We start from the raw sequence: 21,176 nt of genomic DNA, 5'->3' as shown, positions 1-21,176 counted from the left end.
CCTCTGAGTCCGGTATCTCCCTCTGTTCCCTGGGAGATGTTATGGGGAGGGATCTTGCTTCCGTCTTGGAACTCCTGGCCTTCCTTCACCGGCGGAAGATGTAAGGTAGACTGTACATTCGGCTCGGGTCCAAATAAATCCTTCTTCTTACTCCTTGCAAAGTCTTCAGATGATTGATCAGTGAGGGGTTCAGCCCTCTGAAGCCAAATGGGCCCCAGCGATTGGTGTAGGCTAAGCCCACCTTAATAAACCAATCCTGGGTCCCTACTAACAATGTTCAGTGATGCTTCCGGTCAGAACCAGGGCGCTTGGCAACAGACAGGGGAAGGATGACACCATTTACTTTTAAATTCAGCCCATCTTCCTGTCTGCTGTACATCAAAGTGTCTCCCTAATTAACTGAGGCCTATGTGGCGCTTGATCATAACGTGGGCCTCCTTTGAAGTAGGGGGTTGCAGGCAGACTTTTGTCTCCTGTAATTCACATACTTCCCTGCTCTGAAAGAAGTAGTTCCAAACAGGACATTCACTTCCCTTTCACACCAAGGAGTGGTGTTAGTACCAAGTTGACACACTGCATTACAAAAAGGTGTCTGGTCTCCATTGTCACTTCCTGCACCCAGGCCTTCCCTGAGACCTACTAATTAACATTCTTCAGTATTCTGCGCCACCAGCAAGGTTTCATAGTGGAGATGCCAATCCATATGGGGCCTTGAAACTCCAATCAGGCTGCCCATTGCCAAAGGCGTTTGATGTACCCACGGCTGTCAGGTGTCAGCTACACATGACAGGGGAGGGCAGCATTGATAAGCTATGTCCTCCCAGAGTAGATGACTATTTTTCTGCTGTGCAGTGAGCATGGAAAATGTGCACGGGAATGGCCCCATTCTTTTTAAACAAACAAAAAAGCCCTGGCGAATTAACTTTTCCTGTGCAGATGGTCGAATTCCTCACAATCTGACCAAAAGAGGGGCTTGGCCCTCTTCTAAAGCCAAATCGACCACAGGGATTACTGTAGGCTAAGCCTACCTTAATGAACGAATCCTGGGTCCCACACTAACAATCTTCTGTTATGCATGAGGTCATAACCATAGTGCTTTGCTACAGAATTGGTAAAGGGGTATAAACAAGTTATACTAAGTCCCACCATTCTTCCTGTCTGTTGTGGGTCAATGGGTCTCTCTGGTCACTGGAGCTCTCTGTGGTTCCTGATTAAAGCAGTAGGTCTCCCTTGAAGTTGCGGAAGGACCAGACTTTGTGCCGACGTCAATCCACATACTCGTACCTTCCGAATGTTGTCACCCTGTGGGGATGACTACTGTAATACACGTAGTCCCAGACATGACATTTCACTGTCCATTGATAGTAAGGGCGGGAGCTGGCTTCAGGTTGACACAGTGCATATCAAAGGTTGTTGGGTTTTCCTGTTTCATTTGTTAACCTCTGCAGCCAGGCCCCATGTGGGTCTGTTTGAAGTACACTTTATCGGTATGTTAGTTATGTTAATAACTGCCACCATCTGCAGGGCTAAAGAAAAGGACAGGGTGGATCCATGGAGCCTTTGTTAGTTAATTAGGCTGGCCATGGCAGGAGGAAGGTTTTGTCTCTCCACCTTATGAGCTGCATCGTGTATTCCAGCTGTCAGTTCCCAACTAAAACTGCACTTGAAGGCTGTGTCCACCTAGAGTACACAGGTGTATGTGTATGTCATGCAGTGAGCACAGGAAAATGTGTGCAGATTAACCCCGCACATTTTCCAGAGGTTGATCTACCATTATTCAATTTCATATAAAATTTCAAAAAATCCCAGGTGAGCGCCCACCTACCGTGCGGAGGGTTGAATTCCTCCCACCTCCCACATGCACCCTCTCGCTCTTTCATTCACATTCCAGGCCTAGAGGGCCAGATCCATGTTGGGTTTTCAGGATACCCCTCATAAATATCCATGAGATAAATTTGCATACAATGATTCTAGATGTATGCCCATTTGTTCTCATGAATATTAATGAGAGATAACGTGAAAACCCATCAGGATGCCGGCCCTCGACTTTAGGGTGGCAGAGCATGACGAGCTCGGAGGCATGCCTCACAGCTCATGGTGACAGTGGGCTTTGCAGGTGAAGCACCGGATGCCATCAACTTCTTTGCAAATAGGTAACACCACTTAATAGTGGATAGACCCCGTGGGTGCCCCTGGAATGAGAAATCGAGGGACTATACCAAGGTACGATCCCAGAAACCCTGACCCTCTTTCAGGCAAGTGAAAGCAGGTGATCCGATATTTCCCAGAAGTCTTCACTCCCAACACTTTGAACTTCTTGCTCATTAATGTCGGCTAGTTGCAGAGGTTTTTAAATTCACACCAAAGTGTGTGTGTGGGCGCGCGTGTATAGTGTGGGCGTGTATTGTTATGGGACGGCACCCAGGAGATAGCAGAGGGGGGCGCAGGCAGATGGGCTGGTATGGGCGTCTTACTGGGGGTCCACAATACAGCTCCATCCATTTCATGTGTCCACATTGTTGGCAAATGTAAAGTGTTCGTTTCCAGTTAACTCAAAAAAATGAGAGGAACTGCCTGCCACAACTCATCCCTGAACAAACTGAAAAGAAGGGAAGGCGAGCATGGCAGAGCACAAAGAGGGGCTTCCAATCTCGGGGCATGGGAACCCCGCAGAGGGGTGAGGGAAAGGCGAAAGTGTGGAGGGCAGACGCACAGGCCCGAAGCCCCTCTCCCCCAAGGCCACTTGGACCTGTCAAAGGAGAGCTACGGTCAGCTGAGTGCCACCCCACCAGGACAGCCACTACTCATCATGGCCTCGGAGGTGACTTCACTAGGACTTGCAGGCAGTGTCACTGCTCATTAATGGGGGAGCCTTAATAGGGGGCGACAGCTCTTGACCCCATCTGAATTCACCAACACGAAAGTCTAGTCGGGCTGAAAATGTAAGTTTTCTCCCATCTGCTTACCAATATCCTATAAACCATCACGCAAAACAATCTCTCCAGTGCTCTAAACCATTACATCTGCCACAGTCCATCCACAGACTCACCACTTTCCCCAAACTGCATGCTCTGATGCTAGTTTCCAGCTACCATGGTCCCTAGCCAAGCCGTCCACATTCCTCACACTGCATGCCTCTGATGCTAGTTTCCAGCTACCATAGTCCCTAGCCAGCCCATCCACATTCCTCAAACTGCATGGCTCTGAATCTAGTTTCCTCCTATCATGGTCCCTAGCCAGCCCATCCACATTCCTCAAACTGCATGGCTCTGAATGTAGTTTACTCCTATCATGGTCCCTAGCCAACATTCCCACATTCCTTGCACTGCATACCTCTGATGCTAGTTTCCATACACCATAGTCCCTTGCCAGCAAGTCCACGTTCCACACACTGCATGCCTCTGATGCTGGTTTCCAGCTACCATAGTCCCTAGCCAGCACATCCACATTCCTCAAACTGCATGGCTCTGAATGTAGTTTACTCCTATCATGGTCCCTAGCCAACATTCCCACATTCCTTGCACTGCATACCTCTGATGCTAGTTTCCATACATCATAGTCCCTTGCCAGCAAGTCCACGTTCCACACACTGCATGCCTCTGATGCTGGTTTCCAGCTACCATAGACCCTAGCGAGCACATCCAATTCCTCACACTGCATGCCTCTGATGCTATGTTCCACCAACCATAGTCCCTAGCCAGCAGATCCACATTGCTCACACTGCATGCCTCTGATGCTCGTTTCCTCCAACCATAGTCCCTAGCCAGCACATCCACATTCCCCACACTATATGCCTCTGATGCTAGTTTCCACCCACCATAACCCTTGCCAGCAAGTTCACATTCCTCACACGGCATGTCTCTGATGCTAGTTTCCAGCTACCATAGTCCCCAGCCAGCACATCCACATTCCACAAACTAGATTCCTCTGAAGCTAGTTTCCACCTACCACACCACTTCCCACAAACTGTGCACCACTAATGATACGATACCCCCACCTGCAACCGTCCGTACTTTCCCAGCCCCACACATTAAAAGCTGCACTATATCCCCCAAACTGAATATACCTCTAATGGCGACACAACCTCTACCCACGTCATGCGAGGCTGGCAGTGACTTTAGGACATGAAGTGATGTGCCAGCTGGGGCACATCAAGCCCTTCAGGCGAGGAAGATCGTCATGAGGGCATCTGGGCAATGCCAGAAGCAGAGATGGGCAAGTGCATGGCATTGGGGGACGGCATCCATTGCACGGGGTGCCTTTGAAGGTGAGGGGCTCCACTCTCTGTTGCTTGCCCCTCTGCTCCTAATCCTGCTCGGAAGACCCTCCTCGTAGACAATCCTACAGTTGTTCCATGGATTCGCCCAATGTTCGCCCCCTCGACCTAGGGAACAGTGCTGGGAGAAGGAAGACTGATCCCAGATGGGCAACTCCCAGACCCACAGTCGGACAGTGCCCACATGACCCTGGTACACCACTAGGGGAAACATTATCTTCCCAAATGTACCCTTATTTTCCGCAGTCCAAAATACAATTTTAAAAAAATATTTTTAAAACACTACCACAGTGCCGCTAACCCTACCGGTTAGGGGCACTCACCCAAATGGCTCCAAATCACTCACCCAAGCTACCTGGTCCCACATGGAACTGTCTTGCTATTGTGAGATCTTTCACTTACCCACCCCACCCCAGCCGCGCAACACTACACAACCCTGCCACCTTTGCACTTTGAGCCCCCTCTCGATCCTGACAGCCCCCTTACACCCACCTCTAAACGGCAGCCAAGATCATGCCACTATTGAGTCTCACCCCGCCCATGCCAATCACCACTTGGCCCGATACCTACACCACTATAGCGGGGTACACAATCTTGTCCTCAGTACTGGCCCTAGCGAAAGGCCACTATGATGAAAATACTCCACATACTCCTCATTTCTAACAGACTCTGTGACCCCTATAAAATTGGACAGGGTACCCCTTGAGTCAGACACCCTGTGACAAATCAACTTCCGGGGCACCAGTGGTCCAGGATGAATATCGGTTTCTAAACCATCAATCAGCCCCCCACCTCCAGTACACCAGAAGGGATCTGAACAGATTGGAAACACAAGCAAATTATAAACCTCCTTGTCCAATGTTGGTAACGTGGACAGAACGGCAGGCTTATCTTGGCATGGTCGTGGATCGTTGGTAAGTTGCAACATAGCAACAATACAATTATTACCCAATAATAAGAGGCACTGTCCAGTCAAGATTGTATACACATATCTACTTTATTATCACAACAGACAGTTCTAGCACACTACAAAATACAACCCACCCCATTAATGAATGCAGAAGACAGTTTCAAAGAAGGAAAAGGGATGCACTCTGGAAACTTATAGCAGCCCATTTGTGAATTTGGGATGCACTTTTAAATGCCCAGAAAAGCCCCCTGATGTACTCAAATGCGCCAAGGGAGGAAAAGGGTAGCTATGATGCACTCATTGCGATGCCCTTTGTGAATTGAGCTGCTCACGCTCTGCAGCACCACATTAGCCTGCCTCTGGTCCCTTTCCGTGAAACTGCACTACCCTAGCCTTACTACCACCTAGGGTGACCATATTAAAAAGAAAAATGGGACAGGCCATAGACATAGAAGTAGGACTAAAGTAAATACACATAAAACTGTAGTCCTACTTCTATGGTGCTAGCCTGTTCGGGGGAGGGTGTGTGCTCACAGGCACTCTCTTCTCATTGGAGGGGGTGGCAGGGGAGGAAATGGGGGCGTGAAAAGCATTCCACGCCCCCATGAGCACAGGAAGTGTTGTGCAGGGACCCGATTTCGGGATTTCAAAATTGGGTCCCGGCAAAAACCGGGACCATAGGCACCCAAACCCGGGACGAGGTTTTTTTAATTAAAAAACTCCTGGGACGGAGGGCGATTGCCCCGTACTGTCCTGGGAAAACCGGGATGTCTGGTCACCCTACTACCACCACACCATCTTGCCTTATTTTCTGTCAGATCCAAGATGCACACTTTCACACTGTGGGCATACTTTGCACCAGAGCTGGGTCATTTTGCACCGGCATTTGTACAGGGGTAAGCATGGCACGGGAGCAAAAGTGCATTGCCACAAAATTTTCGAGGACAGGGCCAGCTTGCCCTGGGGCAAAAGCTCTTGCAAAGCTGTACCACAGCGACTCCCCGCGTATGCCGGACGGGACTGTCTGGGGTTCGACGCAATTGCCGTGTTCGTTATTTATTGAAGTGTATAAGTGCCGTGGGACACAGCACTGCTCCCGGGCATGCGCATTGGCTCCTGGGGAGATTCACGGAGGCTGGGTCAGGAAAGGCAACCGCATTTTAGGCCAAAGATGGAAGGATGTTAGCCCCAGCTGAGAGGTAGGTCGGCCCACGTAATATGAAATATTTCTCCGGGATACATACAGCAGGGGAGGTCTGTGTCCCGGAGGTGTGCGGGGAGGGAGGGGTCGGCGAGAGCTGTTTCGGGGAGTGTGGCAGCGCCTTCTCTAGGCGCGTCAGGCCTGCTCAACTCGGAAGTGCGCATCAAGCAAAATGCTAATGCGGCCTCCCCCTTCCTTCGCGGTCCCCAACTGCCTCAAAAAGGTGAGGGGAAAAATACATGCCATCTAAAAATGGCTCCAAGGAGAGGGAGCAGCGTTTGATGAATGGGCCAGGCCGGGGAAAGCGGGGAGATGGCGGCGCAGCTGGTTCTGTGCCGGGGTCTCTGCGTGCCTGGAGGTAATTTATCTGAGAGTGGAGGCAAAGCAGGGGACCGGAGGATGGGGTGGGGAAGAACGAGGGGCAGGAGGAACTAGAAAGACATTGGCGAGAGAGGGGGGAGTGCCGCCTGCGTCAGGAAGGGGTCTGAGAGGGGGGCAAAGCAGGGGAGCATACTGGGCGCAGAGAGTGGCAAGAGCGAGGCAGGTCTGGGAGGAGGCAAAGAGGGGGTGCGGAGGATGGGGCGAGAGGAGAGGGGGGCCGCGAGAAGAGAATGCAGAGAGAGAAGCGAGGATGGAATCTGGAGGTGGCAAAGCAGAGGGGTGGAGGGAATGAGGCTAAGGGGGAAAATGTGGTGCGAGAGAGGCGCCAGCATGAGCGACGTGGGAGAGAGAACAAGGGTCGGACTGGCAATGCACGCAGAAAGATTACAGCAAGGACAGAAAAGGGAGGGGAGAGAACTTAATGAAGTGTCAAGAGGTGTGTGGGGGGGAGTAGGAGGCCAAGATTACTAACCAGTAATTCTCAGGAATCCGAGTCATTCAACTCTTGGCGCAACGACTACGGCCTCATGTGTCCCTTTAAGCGCAAGTTTCACGCGTGCGTACTTCTCTTCCTCGTCCCAGTCCTCGCTCTCCTCCCAGACAATCAACCCTCTGCTTTCATTCCCTCAAATAAGTCTCCCCCCTGCCTGGCGTGACCCGTGATCCTTCCCCTGACCTGGCACCAGTTACCAATTCCCCCTTCTGCCTGAATTCCAGACATATACCCATCAGCAATTCCCAATTCGGGTGGGCACTGGCCGTAGTCCATCTTCTGTTTCCCCACAGAGGCCTGATGAAGACCTAGAGGCCATTCCGACTACTCAAGCAGCCAGTATGACTTGCGGCCAGAGAGATGAAGAGGAGGGGCAGAATGCAGCAGAAATGAAAAAGAGGTGAACAAAAGCGGAAGAGAACATGGGGGTGTCATGTAAAGAGTAGCAAGGGGAAATGTGGTAGCAAGAGACAGCTGGACGGGGAAAGAGGGTGGCAGAGAGAACATTTAAGAAGGAGGGACAATGAGAAACTGAGCCTAGACGAGAAAGAGAGAGAATGAGGGAGAGAGAGAAAAATAAACGAGGAAGGAAAATTACATAGCCGGAGTGAGACAGCAGGGAATAATGTAAGAAAAAGCAGAACAGGTCGGGAAGAGAAGGAAGGGGATGAAGAACAGCATGGAGTGAAGAACAAAGAAAAGATGAGCTAGGGCTTGGCGTGGAGAGAGAGAGTGAGGAGAGAGAATGGAGCGGCCTAAGGCAGGGTCGGCAACCTTTGGCTGCCCATATGTTGTGGAGTACCTCTCCCATCAGACCTACCTAGCCAGCATAGTGACTGATGAGAGATCATTGGAGTCATTGTCCAAAACATCTGGAGAGACATGGCTTGCACACCCTGGCCTAAGGGAAACATCTGGAGAGACGTGGCTTGCACACCCTGGCCTAAGGGAAGCATCTGGAGAGATGTGGCTTGCACACCCTGGCCTAAGGGAAACATCTGGAGAGACGTGGCTTGCACACCCTGGCCTAAGGGAAACATCTGGAGAGACGTGGCTTGCACACCCTGGCCTAAGGGAAACATCTGGAGAGACGTGCCTCGCACACCCTGGCCTAAGGGAAACATCTGGAGAGACGTGCCTCGCACACCCTGGCCTAAGGGAAACATCTCCGGGCTCGCACACCTTGGCCTAAGGGAAACATCTGGAGAGACATGGCTCGCACACCCTGGCCTAAGGGAAACATCTGGAGAGACATGGCTTGCACACCCTGGCCTAAGGGAAACATCTGGAGAGACGTGGCTTGCACACCCTGGCCTAAGGGAAACATCTGGAGAGACGTGGCTTGCACACCCTGGCCTAAGGGAAACATCTGGAGAGACATGACTTGCACACCCCGCCCTAAGGGCTTCAGCTGCGTTTAGATCTTTGACTTAGACACTCTTTGACCTTGAATGAGGGTTGAGGGCTCAGGGATTTAGCCTCTAAAGCCCTCATATTTTCATAAACATGACTGCGTACCATTGAGGAATGCCTTCCTTTGTGTAAACAGACATCCTACTGGTTCCTAGCCACCGACAGGCCGCATAGTAAAAGATACAAGTGGCTTTTCTATTCCAGAGCTCCTGCCACTGACTTTATCATTATTCCAACCACCAGGGAGAAGAAATACCCTGCAAACAGGACGTGGCAGAGCAAGGTTAGAAGCCAGAATGTACCTTTAATTCTCTGCCACACTGTTACACTCAGAATGCACGGAGAGGACTGTGGAAGCCTTTTGGTCATGTTGCTCTGCAGCCACAGCGTGGGGCAAAAGTGTTGCCCGCAGCCAGTTTGTAGAGCTGGTTCCAAATGTGAAGTACGCGCGAGTAATAATTGCATTGGATCTTTTAAGGCCAATTCAGAAGCCAAGTAATGAGCGCAACCATCCTGTACCATTTTCCATCAGGGGAAACTAAAGTCTACCTACGCACACCGGGACAGTGAGAACAACAGAGCCTCGTTCTCCAAAGCCATGCGTCTTTAAGATGGTCTTAGAGGCCTGACAGGAGGACGGACATGGCCATTGTACCAAGGTAATGGTGTCTGACAGGCTGGCAACGCAATCCCTCAGGATGACATGAGGCTGCTGTGCTACAGCCTTGCATCTTGCAGACAGGGAAGGGAAGCACTAGAAGAGAGTTCTCACCTAGGAAGCCTCCTAGTTGCCATTTTGAATTGAGGGTTGAAACTGGAGTTTGAGACATTCAACACGTCCAAGAAATAGACTTGCATGTTGCCCTTGCATGGACGCTGGGTTGTCACCAAGGAGAGGGGCACATTCTATTGGCTACCCGAGAAGGCTAGAAATCTCACACATCACATAACTGAAGATGCCTACATCCTACCAAAATAGAGTACTACACTTTGGAACTAGTAGATGGACATTCCACTCAGGCGATCTTTATGGGTGTGTCTCTCTGCAATTTAACAAATGAACAAGGGGGGTCCTGGGAGTCCCTCTGCCAGACATTAGGCCTGGTTGCAAGAGCCTTACCCAGATTCTTTAGCTCACTATCTTTCACAGAGGAGAAATTGATTTCCTCAAATGGGAGAGCTAGATTCCACAGAATCCAGAAATAGCCGTCTCGGCCGGGCCATACACATGTCGCCTTCTCCTTCTTGCTAGGATGGAATGGGCAGCCCTTGCCTAAAGCCATCCTGCTCAACTTGTAACCAAGGCAAACATTGGTGTAATGTAAGATGTAAATTTGCTGGGGTAAAACGTACAAGGCAGAAAAACCCAGTGGTCGAAGTATACGAAAGGAAGTAGTGGAACTATGTTCCCTACTGGCCTGCACCGCTTGCCACAAACCCCATCGCCATGGCCCCTCCCATGCACAATACAAACACCAACTACATGTGCCTGCTGCCTAAGGGAACGCTCAGTGCAGTTCACTGAAAGTGCAACTTTCAACTTCTTCCTAAACTTTTATTTTAAAACAAAACCATTCCAGATTGGTTTATTTTTAAAATAAAAGTATAGGAACGGTAAAAATGAATTAAAAGAGATAGAGGAGCACCGCTCCTGACCGCTCCCGCCTACTTCGACCACTGGAAAAACCTGTGACCACGATCCTAATCCAACAGGAGCTTCCAAGACCAAAAAAAACGAAACAATGAAGAAGAGCTTGTCAGCAACCCTGGGGAGGAAAGAGAAGTGGCATGTGTTTATCCTGGCACTGCTCACTTAGATATAAGCAATGTGATAGGAAGAGGGCCCCAGCAGACCACCATGTTTCAGTGGGAAAGCAACCCAAGATAACATGCCTGAAAGTAAAGACATCTTTACATGACAGACATTTTGGAACAGCATACCCACCACATCCTCCTTCTGTATCCAAAACTAACTCTAGTCCATCAGTGGTGAAACCACAACAACCCCCTGACAATGTTAAACTGGGCCCACTATCCTGAGACCACAAGATACCCTTGGTGCATAATGCTACCGTGAAGCCCTGAATCCACTGGTCGGCCATGATGATCCCTATAAACACTGGCTGTCCGTCTGGGTGCAGTACCCTAGATGTGGCATGGCAGCCTGGGGTGCAAAGCTGGGAGCAACAACCCGGGGGATAATGAATAGTGTGCCGTCCACAACAGGTGTGCAGATTCTAGTCTGCCTCATGGTGGCTGGAAGCTCTGAGAAACTGAACTCATTGCTGTGCCTGCAGCATAATGGCAGAACATGTATTTAGACTATTTGAGGAATTAGGCCAACAGGCTAGTTCAGTATAGCTGGGAATCATGGACTAAAACCATAGTGCCTAGAGCACCTTGAAACTGGATACTCGAACCGCGATGTTGGTGCCAGGCGAGTCTTTTGCCAGAAATCTTCCATCTGGCTTCAGGTTCCCATGGTCCTAAGGAATTCTATGTGCTGAAAAGGCCTCCTCTTAGTGTAAAAAACTGCCAACACTGTGAAATGCAATGTCTGCACGAGCCTGGTTTATGGCCAAAGAGTATCCCAGCAGCAGAGAGCATTTGATTTAATCTTCTTTAAATGTCGCTGAGAATCAGCCGGCTGGTATCTCTCTTACACCGTGTACAGACTCTGTGGAGAGCATGGCTTTCCAATGGCTGCTGGAAGACACGTGCATATGAGTGCTAGACTGGGTTCGTTATTTGCTGTGTCCCAAAAGCTTGTCTCCCCTTGGTCGGTGTGTATAAGTTGTCTGCACAATTTATATTATTTGTGTTTTTCAGCTTCATGATCCAGTTTTCAGACCTTTGAAGTGAGCAAGTGGTGGTGATATGAAATGCATATCCTTTTCCGTTTGCATTTTATGAAAGAGGGCAAAGCATTTGACTGCAGTGACCTTGGGTTAAACAATTCCATATTATAAGACTTTTGTGTAGCTTGTTTTTCCTTCTGTTTGAAAACATTGGCAAAACACACTTGTATGAATACCGGGGCCATGAACTGAATGCACAAACGAGAGGACTGGAATTCACACGAGTGCCAAATAGCAGGTCCCGAAGTAAGAAGTGAGAGATGAAACTCGCCCCAGCTCTAACTGCAAGTAATTCACTCCGTTTGGCGTATTTCTTTTCTGCTGTTGACATATGAACACATTGTTCAAGTAACTGTTTCTATGCAAGTAGTTAGCTGGGGATTTTACTGAGCTGTGACATGACAATCCACATCCTCCCACCTTTGGGAAAATATCCTGTATGATGCAATGTTTCCTGACGGAGTAGCTAGGAACTGATTGGATGGCTGCTTGCAGGATGTCCCCTCTTTGTGCTAAACGTGTAGCCCTCTATTTACTGGACATGGAAGACTAATGGATTGGCAAGAGTTGCTCAATTCTTCTGTGCTGGAAGAAGGAAATGCTTCTTCTTCCAATGTTTATCTGTTGGAACCCTTATTTTAGAGGCAGGAATAGTCCTCCGCTCCTGGCCATCAGACCCTGAGGAGACAGCAATGACTGCTGTTGGCTTAGGTATGCCAGAGGTATGGGGGTTACTACGAGCTTACCCGTTCAGCTCACAGGGCCCAACAGCCCTCCCCAGTAACAAATGGAGGACTCAGCCAAGGGCAAGTTAAAACTGTTGTTTAGTACACAAACCGACAGGGATCACAGGGGACATTTGAAAATTCCCAGAATCACTGCTGCCCAGCCTGTGTCAGGCCGTTTTGTTGTCCCCTTGCATCACAACATGGGCCCTTCCCCAAAAAACCTATCAGTCTTTCTGGTTGGGTGACCAGAGTGGTATCCCTTATGGATAACCCTTATAGACCTTAGTTAATCGGCCTTTGCATGTCAGGTGGCTGGCCTGCCCCTTACCCAAGAATCTATCTATTACATTGTTGCAGGGTCACAGGATTACCATTGGCCCTTGCCCTCTGCCATCCACCCCTGGATTTCTGTTCCCTGATTGGCTGGAACTGGTCTCTCCAGGCCTGGGACCCAGCTCTGTTGTTAGAGCTCTGTGCGCCTTCTCAAGGTGATTAGAATGACTATGTGTTGCCAATTTATCTATTAGCAGCACAACTTTTGCCTGTGAGAGTGCCCTCAGAGTTGCAACGTTGTCAATGACTTTATGTTTCACTTCATGTCTGTGTCGCTGAGAACTGTTCGTCTTCCCACGTCGGTTGAATGACCATTGTCTAGCTCAGCTGCATCACGTGGTTGAGGACCACAAAATCGAGCTCTTCCGGTCTGCAATTTATGAGGATTTATTTTGTTTTTTCTGCAGAAGGCCCCTTGTCGTCTTAGGTTTGGAATGTGGTGCTTGTCTCTGACCTTGGCTGCGAGCCCTGGCCTGCTGTTCAGTGCAGCCTGGATTTGCATTCCCCCGTCTCACGTCCTGCGCTTGTAGCTTCATGTGATCCTGATTATACTTATACTATGATTTCTATACATTTATACTGTGCTATGTTTCCCATAGGTTAGTCATATTTAGTCCTTTCAGGCTCTTTAAATGATCCTGTAGTTCCAACAGGTTAGTTGCCATAAGCATCTGCACGCTTGCTCTGCAGCTCTTTGTTTGCCTTGCATTCCGCCTTTCTGCATGTGGCTAATGAGAAAAATAATAAAAGCTTTTGACAGTGTGTATATGTATCTGTCCTCGATCTGCAGAACTGTGTAAGCATGTTCTTTGTGTATGCGCATGTATGCTTGTATAACTCAGTGCATGGTTGCCAGTGTACTTTGTGACTAACGTGGCTACGTCGTGGTGTCACTAATGACATCGGCACATTGGTTTCTCAGCACTAGTCGACGTCATCCATCAAGGCATGTGGGTCCATAACAATGCTGCAGCACCTGTTAAAACTGATATAATATTGTTTCGTCCTCATTGTATATGTTGGCCTATGCCCAGTCGCTTTGCGAGGAAATCCGTATTGCAAGGTCGCGACCTTAAGTGAATCAAGCCTCCATTTATGGTTAAAGCCGCCATTTTAGTTTATCATGCAAAGTCACCCTGTGGCCTAAAATGGCCGACCTGTGTTCTCTTGTTCTTACTTTAACCTATTCAACCTCTGTAGGAGAGTTAATGTCCAACCTGCCTGCAGGCTACATGTTAGGGTCATGTAGACCTTGTCCTTTGTTGACTTCGGGATCAGGGGATTACTTGAATCGGCGATGTTAACCTACAAGTATACAAGAACAATAACGCTATTTGAACACGACATGCGAAACATCTGTTTGACCTGTATTAAAACAAATGTGTAAAGAGTGTAAAGTTAAACCCAGAGAATAATAGTGTTTGTTAGCAAATGTATTAAAAAGTAAACCGCATGCACGAGATATGTAAATTAGGAACAAACCTGGCGCGACCCTAGCCCAGTGCATGATTAACTTGTAGGAGGCTGGACATCGTTATGAAGAAACTGTATATATACGCTGATGTCCAGCTAGCAATTCCTGTTCACTGCTCACATTGAACCCTGCTGGTGGTCTCTGTGATGTATTGACGGCCAAATAGCTATTTGTGTACTTTGTTTTGCAAACTGTACAGAATTGCAATAAAGATTCTGGGAAGCTTTACATGCCGTGTCGGTGTATTTCTCTTTGCATGGTGTAAAAGCCTTAATATTGTATTTTCTGATTCCACACACCTGTATCCATAAAGTCATTTCCTGTATAAGGTCTGAATGGCTGTCTAAGAGGGCACCTTTTCCGCATACATGGATGTCACTGGTGTTTATGGGGGTTGCCCAAATAATGAGTGTCTTTGTGCATTTTTGACTCTTCATGCCGTCATGTTCATGGGGGTGAGGAGGGGCATTCCAGGGACCCTCTCTTCACTGCGCATTGGTTAGAGCTAGAGAACCCCTCTTGATTGTGAGATATCTACTTTTGATGGGGAAACGTTCCTTCTTACGGCACCCATGTGAAGTGTCCTTCAAAAATACTGAGCCTGCAAACCTCTCCTGTGTGCAAAAGTCTGCCCCAAAGAGACCCCACCCATAGACTGGTGACTCTTGGCAGCTATTTGAGATGAGAGACTTTCTTCCTGACTGTTACCCGTCATGTCCTTATGGGGTTGGATGCTGTTCCTGTGAAAAAAGCTGTTGTCGGGACACTGGCTAGCAGGCAATGATTTGGTGTTAAATAGCCATTTCATAATGGAGGGTGGGCAAGAGTGTATGGCATCTCTGTGCTACGGTCAGTATATAATCCTTTCAGCGAGAGCCCAATAACCGTGTGTAAAACGCAATCACCGAGTGAGCTGTCCCACAACTCACGGCATCATCAGCACAGATACAGGGGGGCCATGTGCTGTCCAGCCACAAAACAAGCACCGACTGGACCTTCCAATGGATCTCCAACCAAGCGCATAAGACCCCACGCAATGGTGTCAATCCACTTTGGATGCTTTTACAGGAGCATATAGGTAAGCCAAAGGGACAAAGGGCTGAGGGTTGCACTGAGTAGGAAAATAATTCTCTTGAACCCAGGGTGGACTGGCCTACAGGGAACTCTGGAGATTTACAGGTGGGTCCCTGCATCATGGGTCTTTGTTGTGGGGGTACCCTTGTTTTCTGTTGTTCCTGTAACCCTCTCACATGCTCCCTACACCCTTCTTTTAATCTCCCCCCACCCCCTTGAAGAATATATTGTTTTTAAAGCTTCCGGTATGTTTTTCCTAACTCATATAAGTCTGTTTTTTGTTATGCTTAATGCTTTTTAATCCCTACAACTGAGCATATGTGCTTTTAAATTCTCTATTTGGACCCCCATCAATCGCTACTTAGAGGGGTTGGGCTTCCTCACACTGTGTAGTATGGGGCCACTTTGAAAAACATTTCCAGGGCCACTTTTGGCTCCCAGGCCACCCGTGCGTGCACCCTACATCAGCTCCTGTACCCGCAGAGGCGCTCTGACGGGTTGGCAGTTGGGGGTGGGGAAACACCCGCAGGTGCTTTGCCAGCAGCCCTGCCCCCGCCAGCACCAGCAGGCTGCCTTCCTAATGGCGCGAGGACGAGCAGCGTCGAAGAATCCGGGGAGAGGCTCTCCCCTCGCAGGCTGTTCCGACCCCAAGCCCAGCAGATGGAACGTAGGACTCGAATCATTACGCCTTTCTCTCGCGTCAGCACATTTCCATTCCCAACTAACCAAAAAAAAGGACATTTAAATTTAAAAATGGTCTTCATAGTAAACTCGTGCAGGATGCGGGTCCACCCTTGGCTGTCCAAATGAGTGTTTAGCACACCATGCATTCAGTTAACACCCACTCAGGAAGAGCAGCCTCCACTTACACATCCGAGGAGAGGACACCACACCCGAGGCATGGTGGGCTGCAGAAGAGTGTGCATTCTCGATTTCTCTCCACCCTCTGCTAACAGCGTCAGGGGATGACATTAGTTCAACCGTTGCCATGGCAATAGGGTACCATGTCCAATGAGGCTGAAAGCTGGCCAAAGTTGCCCGCATTTCCCTGCAGCGATACCAGCCACCATGTTCTGTTCATTGTGGGCATGATTAACCTCATGGGCAAGTGGAGTTTTCCCAATCGCATAGTTGGCTTTTAAAGGTCTACTAAAGTGACAACATTTACATAGCGACCTATGGTCCCGAGAGAGTGTTTCCTTGCTCGTTGTGATATTCAAAATGGCGCCTACAGAGCAGAGCATTCTGAGGAGGAGACATGCCAGGCTAAAGGCACGTGGAATCTGGATCCGTCAGCGGAGAAGACAGGTGGGGATAGGTAGGAGGAGCTCCTGTTTTAAGCACAGAGAATGCTGCTGTGCAATGCAACTGCCCAGAGCTCAAAAAGGAGAAACGCACGCAGCCAGTTTTTGTACAAAATGGCCTGAGTAATCAGGAACCGCGCAAGTAAAAAGAGCAGAGGAATGTGCTTTTTAAATCGCCTGATTCCAAGACATCCCCAGCTCAACTCATAACAAATGAATTATGCAGGTTATCTGGGGGCGGTGCGCAGCCCCTGCTGAAGATATGTAGTGTCCCCCGCTTAGAGCGAAAACAGTCTGAGGCACCTTTGGGGTGCATACATTACAATTAGGGTGACCAGATGCCCCGGTTGTCCCAGGACAGTCCGGGTAAGTCACCCTCTGTCCCAGGAGTTTTTTCATTTTCCAAACCCCATGTGGGGATTGGAAGGCTGACTGGCTAAGGTGGTGATTTTTGCTGGGGCCCAATTTCGAAATCACGAAATCAGATCCTGGGGTGACTCTTCCTGCATGTATGGGGGTGTGAATGCTTTTCACGCCCCCATATCCTCCCCCTTCCCCTTCTCAGCGCTCTCCTCCAATGAGAGGAGTTCACCTGTGAGCACCCCCCCGGCGCAACAGGCCAGCGACATAGAAGTAGACTAAAGTTTTATCATAGTCCTACTTTTATGTCTATGGCCTGTCCCATTTGTTTATTTATTTATCTGGTTACTCTAATTACAATGGCAACAAAGATAATGTTAATAGCCACTGAGTTTCACAAGACAGCCCACCAGCAGTTCTCTTAAACACCAACTGCCCACTGAAGAGCAATAAACCCATCGTCGACAAGGGGCTGATCTGGAGGGATGTAGAAAGTGACAGCCGGAAGGGCTCTAGGAAATGCAGCTTTTAATGCAGGTGCTGCAAAGTGCACATTTTAAATCCCAGGATGGAAAAAAGAGAAAGGAGTTGTGCGAAATTCAACCATCCGCCCGTGGGTATGCGCACGCCTGGGATTTTTAGAAATTTTCAATGAAATTGAAGGATGGTTGACCCCTATAAATTGTGTGGGGCTAATCTGCACATGTTTTCCTATGCTCACTGCATAGCATATGCATAGACCTGTGTATTCTGAGTGGACACAGCCTACAGGCACAGTCCCCCTGTCATATTTAGTTGGGATATGACAGGAGGAGTACACAATGCATCACCAGAAGGGGGAGGCCCAAATCATCCCCCCTGCAATGGCCAGTCTAATTAACTAACAAAGACTCCATAAATCCACCCTGTTATTTTGTTGGGCCCTGTACTGGGTGGCAGAGATTTGCATACTAATCAGAGAGTAATTCAAACAGACCCACATGGGCCCTGGCTGCAGAGGTTGACAAAGGAGACAGGAAACACTAACAACCTTTTATATGCAACTGTTTCAACCTGAAGCCAGCTCCCGCCCTCAGTATCAATCGACAGTGAACTGTCGTGTCTGGAGCTGCATGTTTACAGTAGTCCTATCTGCAGGGGGACTCCATCCAAAACATATGAGAATATGGTTTGCTGGAGCATGGGAGTCTGGTCCCACCGCAGCTTCAAGGGAGACCTTAATTAGGAACCACAAAGAGATCCATTAACCGGCGAGACCCTTTGATCCACAACAGAGAGGGAAATAGTTAGGACTTAATATTACATGTTTGCACCCCTTTATCTTTTCTATTGAAAAGCACTCTGGTTATGTCCTCACGCATACAAAAGATTGTTGGTAGGAACCCAGGATTGGTTCATTAAGGTAGGCATAGACTACATCATTCCCTGTGGTCCATTTGGCTTTAAAAGAGGGCTGAGCCCCTCTTTTGGCAGATCATCTGAAGTCTTTGCAAGAAGTAGAAAGAAGAACTCATAATTGGACGCTGGTTGAAGGTACAGTCTGCCTTACATTTTACCCCAGTGAATGAAGGCCAGGACCTCCAAGAGGGAAGCAATATCTAAAACATCTTCAAGGGAATAGTGGGAGATACCAAAGCCAGAGGACCCTCAGTAGCTCCAGAACCAGCACCCAGCCAGCACTTAGTGTGCCCTGCTAGGATCTGCACCAAGCTTCCAAGGTGGGAAGTGCCCAAAGGCCTCTGAACTTGAAACCAAGGACAAGGCAGCTGCCTGCAACACACTCCACAGCTTTGGGCTATCCGTCTTAAAGGACGACACAAGCCCAGCGAAGAAGCTTGAAGCAGTCCAACAAGCATCTACAATGGTCTGCCTTAAAGAACATTTTTGAGCCAGTCAAGTTCCTTGAGCTGCAGCCGACTGCAACGCTGACCGTTGTCAAACAGCCGTCACTTAAAGCCACCCGAGACGTCTCGACCAGTGCTTCAGAACCATCGACCAGCAGTGAGACAACGATTCCTGATCCTGACCTACCGTTTAGGCCAGCCTGCAGCAGTCCGTCCAGCTTCGCCTGCCAAACTGTTTGCCGCCTGATACCCGCATCTGTTTCCCATCTTGAATGCTGTCATAGAAGCTGCAAAGCACCCTGCAACTGATTCGACCCTGTCGAGCACCAAGAACATCTACCAGCACAAGGTACATTGTAGTCTTGTCCCCTGGTACTACTCCGAAGGCCCCGAGAAACATTTTAAGACCCATTGCTCCCTTTGTTTTAAAGCCAAGTATCCTTGAACTGTTGCAATTATGTACTATACCGACTACCCTCCTGTCAGTATCCAGAGTGCATTCCTTTACCTTCTTTGAAACTGTTTGCCCTCTGCATTCCTTTACAGGGTGGGTTATATTTCATAGTGTTACTAGAACTGTCTGTTGTAATAATAATAAAGTAGATATTTTTATGCAACCTTCACCGGACAGTCCCTTTTATCATTGGGTAATAATTGTATTTTCACTGTGTTGAACTAACCAATAATCACGACCTTGCAGAGATAAGCCTGCCGTTCCCTCCACGTTACCAAAATTGGAAAAGGAAGATTATAATTTGCTTGTGTTGCCAATCTGTTCGGATCCCTTCTCGTGTACTAGAGGTGTGGGGCTGATTGATGGTTTAGAAACTGATATTGCCCCAGGAGTTGATTCATCACACCATTTGCACACTCAACATTGCAATGAGTTGCAGTGTGTTTTCACTGATGGCCAACACTCTTTACAACATTGGCGTATGGCTCAGTCTTCACACAGTGCCCAAGGAACCCCATATAACCAGAAGAAGCAAGTGGCTTAGAAGCATACATGGTCTGTGGAGCGGTGTTGGAACAGGTCGTGAGTATGGGAATGGCCGACGCGGGAGCCAGTAATGGCTGTGCCTAGGTACTCAAGCTGAACCTTTTTGAGACCTAATAACACCGAAACATGTTAGGGGTACCTGTGTTCCTGTAGAAATGGGACATGGTCAAGCAGTTCAGGATGGGTGGTCTTTGGTGGCAGGTTCAAGGCAGAGTTGCTTATGATTGACCTTACTTTTTAATGGCACAGAGGGGGTAGAAAAGATGGAAAGCTACCCTAGAGGACTTCAGAGTTCGATGCTTTCGAGCAAGGATTGGCATCCATCACTAAGTGGTTCTTTCCAGCTTGTACATTAAGACTCCTCCACGGGTTTGAACTTCTCCTGAGCTGTCTGTCCGTATTTGTCGAGCGCTCGCAGCTGAAGGAACTTCCCGTCCCGCAGATTAATGTGGGTGGCAGACCCCGGGAACAGAGAGATGCTGTTTATTTGCATTTAGAATAACTTATTGACTGACAAAATTAGTTTTATGCAAAACATGACAGTTGGTGAAAATGACTTGACAGGTCGGGGAATTTCAATGCTAGAGTTCTGATTGCACAGGAGCTAGGCATTATGTGATTACGAGAACACATTTAGCCATTGGACCCCTGAAGCATTCCCGCCCCGCGCGCGGAGAAGGGTATAGCATGGTGGCGGCATATGGGGTGCCTGCTGGACATATCAATAATTCATGAGTGGAAGGAGTGGGAAGAGATGCGTGATCTTGTGCTGGTGAACTCTTTGCACGCGCAGTCCTGAGATCACAATAGACGTGTTGCAGGAGTATGAGGGTCAGTGCCCGCATCTATGTCTGAATGCCATTTACAAAATGCAGAACCAAACCTGTGAATTCCAGAACAGAAGACCGCATTCCACAGGTTTGGCCTTTTGTAAACAGCCCTCTCGTGGTCCCTTTTGAGGGGTCCCACCTGAACTTTCCTCCACTCCGGGGCACCCTCCAAACGTCCCTCACCCACTCCCACCCCCTGAATCCCACTTTCCTGCGTCATGCTATCTGGATACCGCCACCGCAGAAGGCCGGTGCACAGCACGTCGCATTTATGCGCAACCTTTTGTGCCTCGGGCTCCCAGGGCCACGACATCTAGACCAAAAACGCAATGCACAGTGGAGGTCGTGGTGTGAGAAACCTTACAAAAATGAGGGGGCGTCAAAGATATACTTAAATGGTGCTCAACATAAAACACGTATTTGTATGGCCTTCTTGAGTTTGCATCTGGACTGAGCATGTGTTACCAGGAGAAGTTTGCAGCTAAGAGAAGTAAATTTTTTTGATATTCTGTATTTGTGAAGAATGATTATGTGTGTGTATATAAATATATATATATATATATATATATATATATTACCATTGAGTATTTGTATTTGATTAATTTGATTTAGAAGGCTGTTTTTTATTTCTTTTTCTTCACTTCCTCTCTTCCTCTCTCCCTTCCCTTAGATCGTGGGTGTGGACATTACATCGTAG

At 48.6% G+C, this 21,176-nt stretch overlaps 1 protein-coding gene across 25 annotated transcripts in view; it reads right to left on the bottom strand.

The window, feature by feature from the left end:
• NRXN2 (neurexin 2) overlaps positions 1-21,176 on the bottom strand; it is a 2,524,532-nt gene that overhangs the window by 2,027,860 nt on the left and 475,496 nt on the right. The gene's annotated exons all lie outside the window — the stretch shown is intronic.

This window comes from Ambystoma mexicanum, chromosome 2p, assembly GCF_040938575.1.
Source record: "Ambystoma mexicanum isolate Mex_15411 chromosome 2p, UKY_AmexF1_1, whole genome shotgun sequence".
In the NCBI taxonomy this organism is placed as follows: domain Eukaryota; kingdom Metazoa; phylum Chordata; class Amphibia; order Caudata; family Ambystomatidae; genus Ambystoma; species Ambystoma mexicanum.
This window is presented reverse-complemented; position numbering and strand designations above follow the sequence as displayed.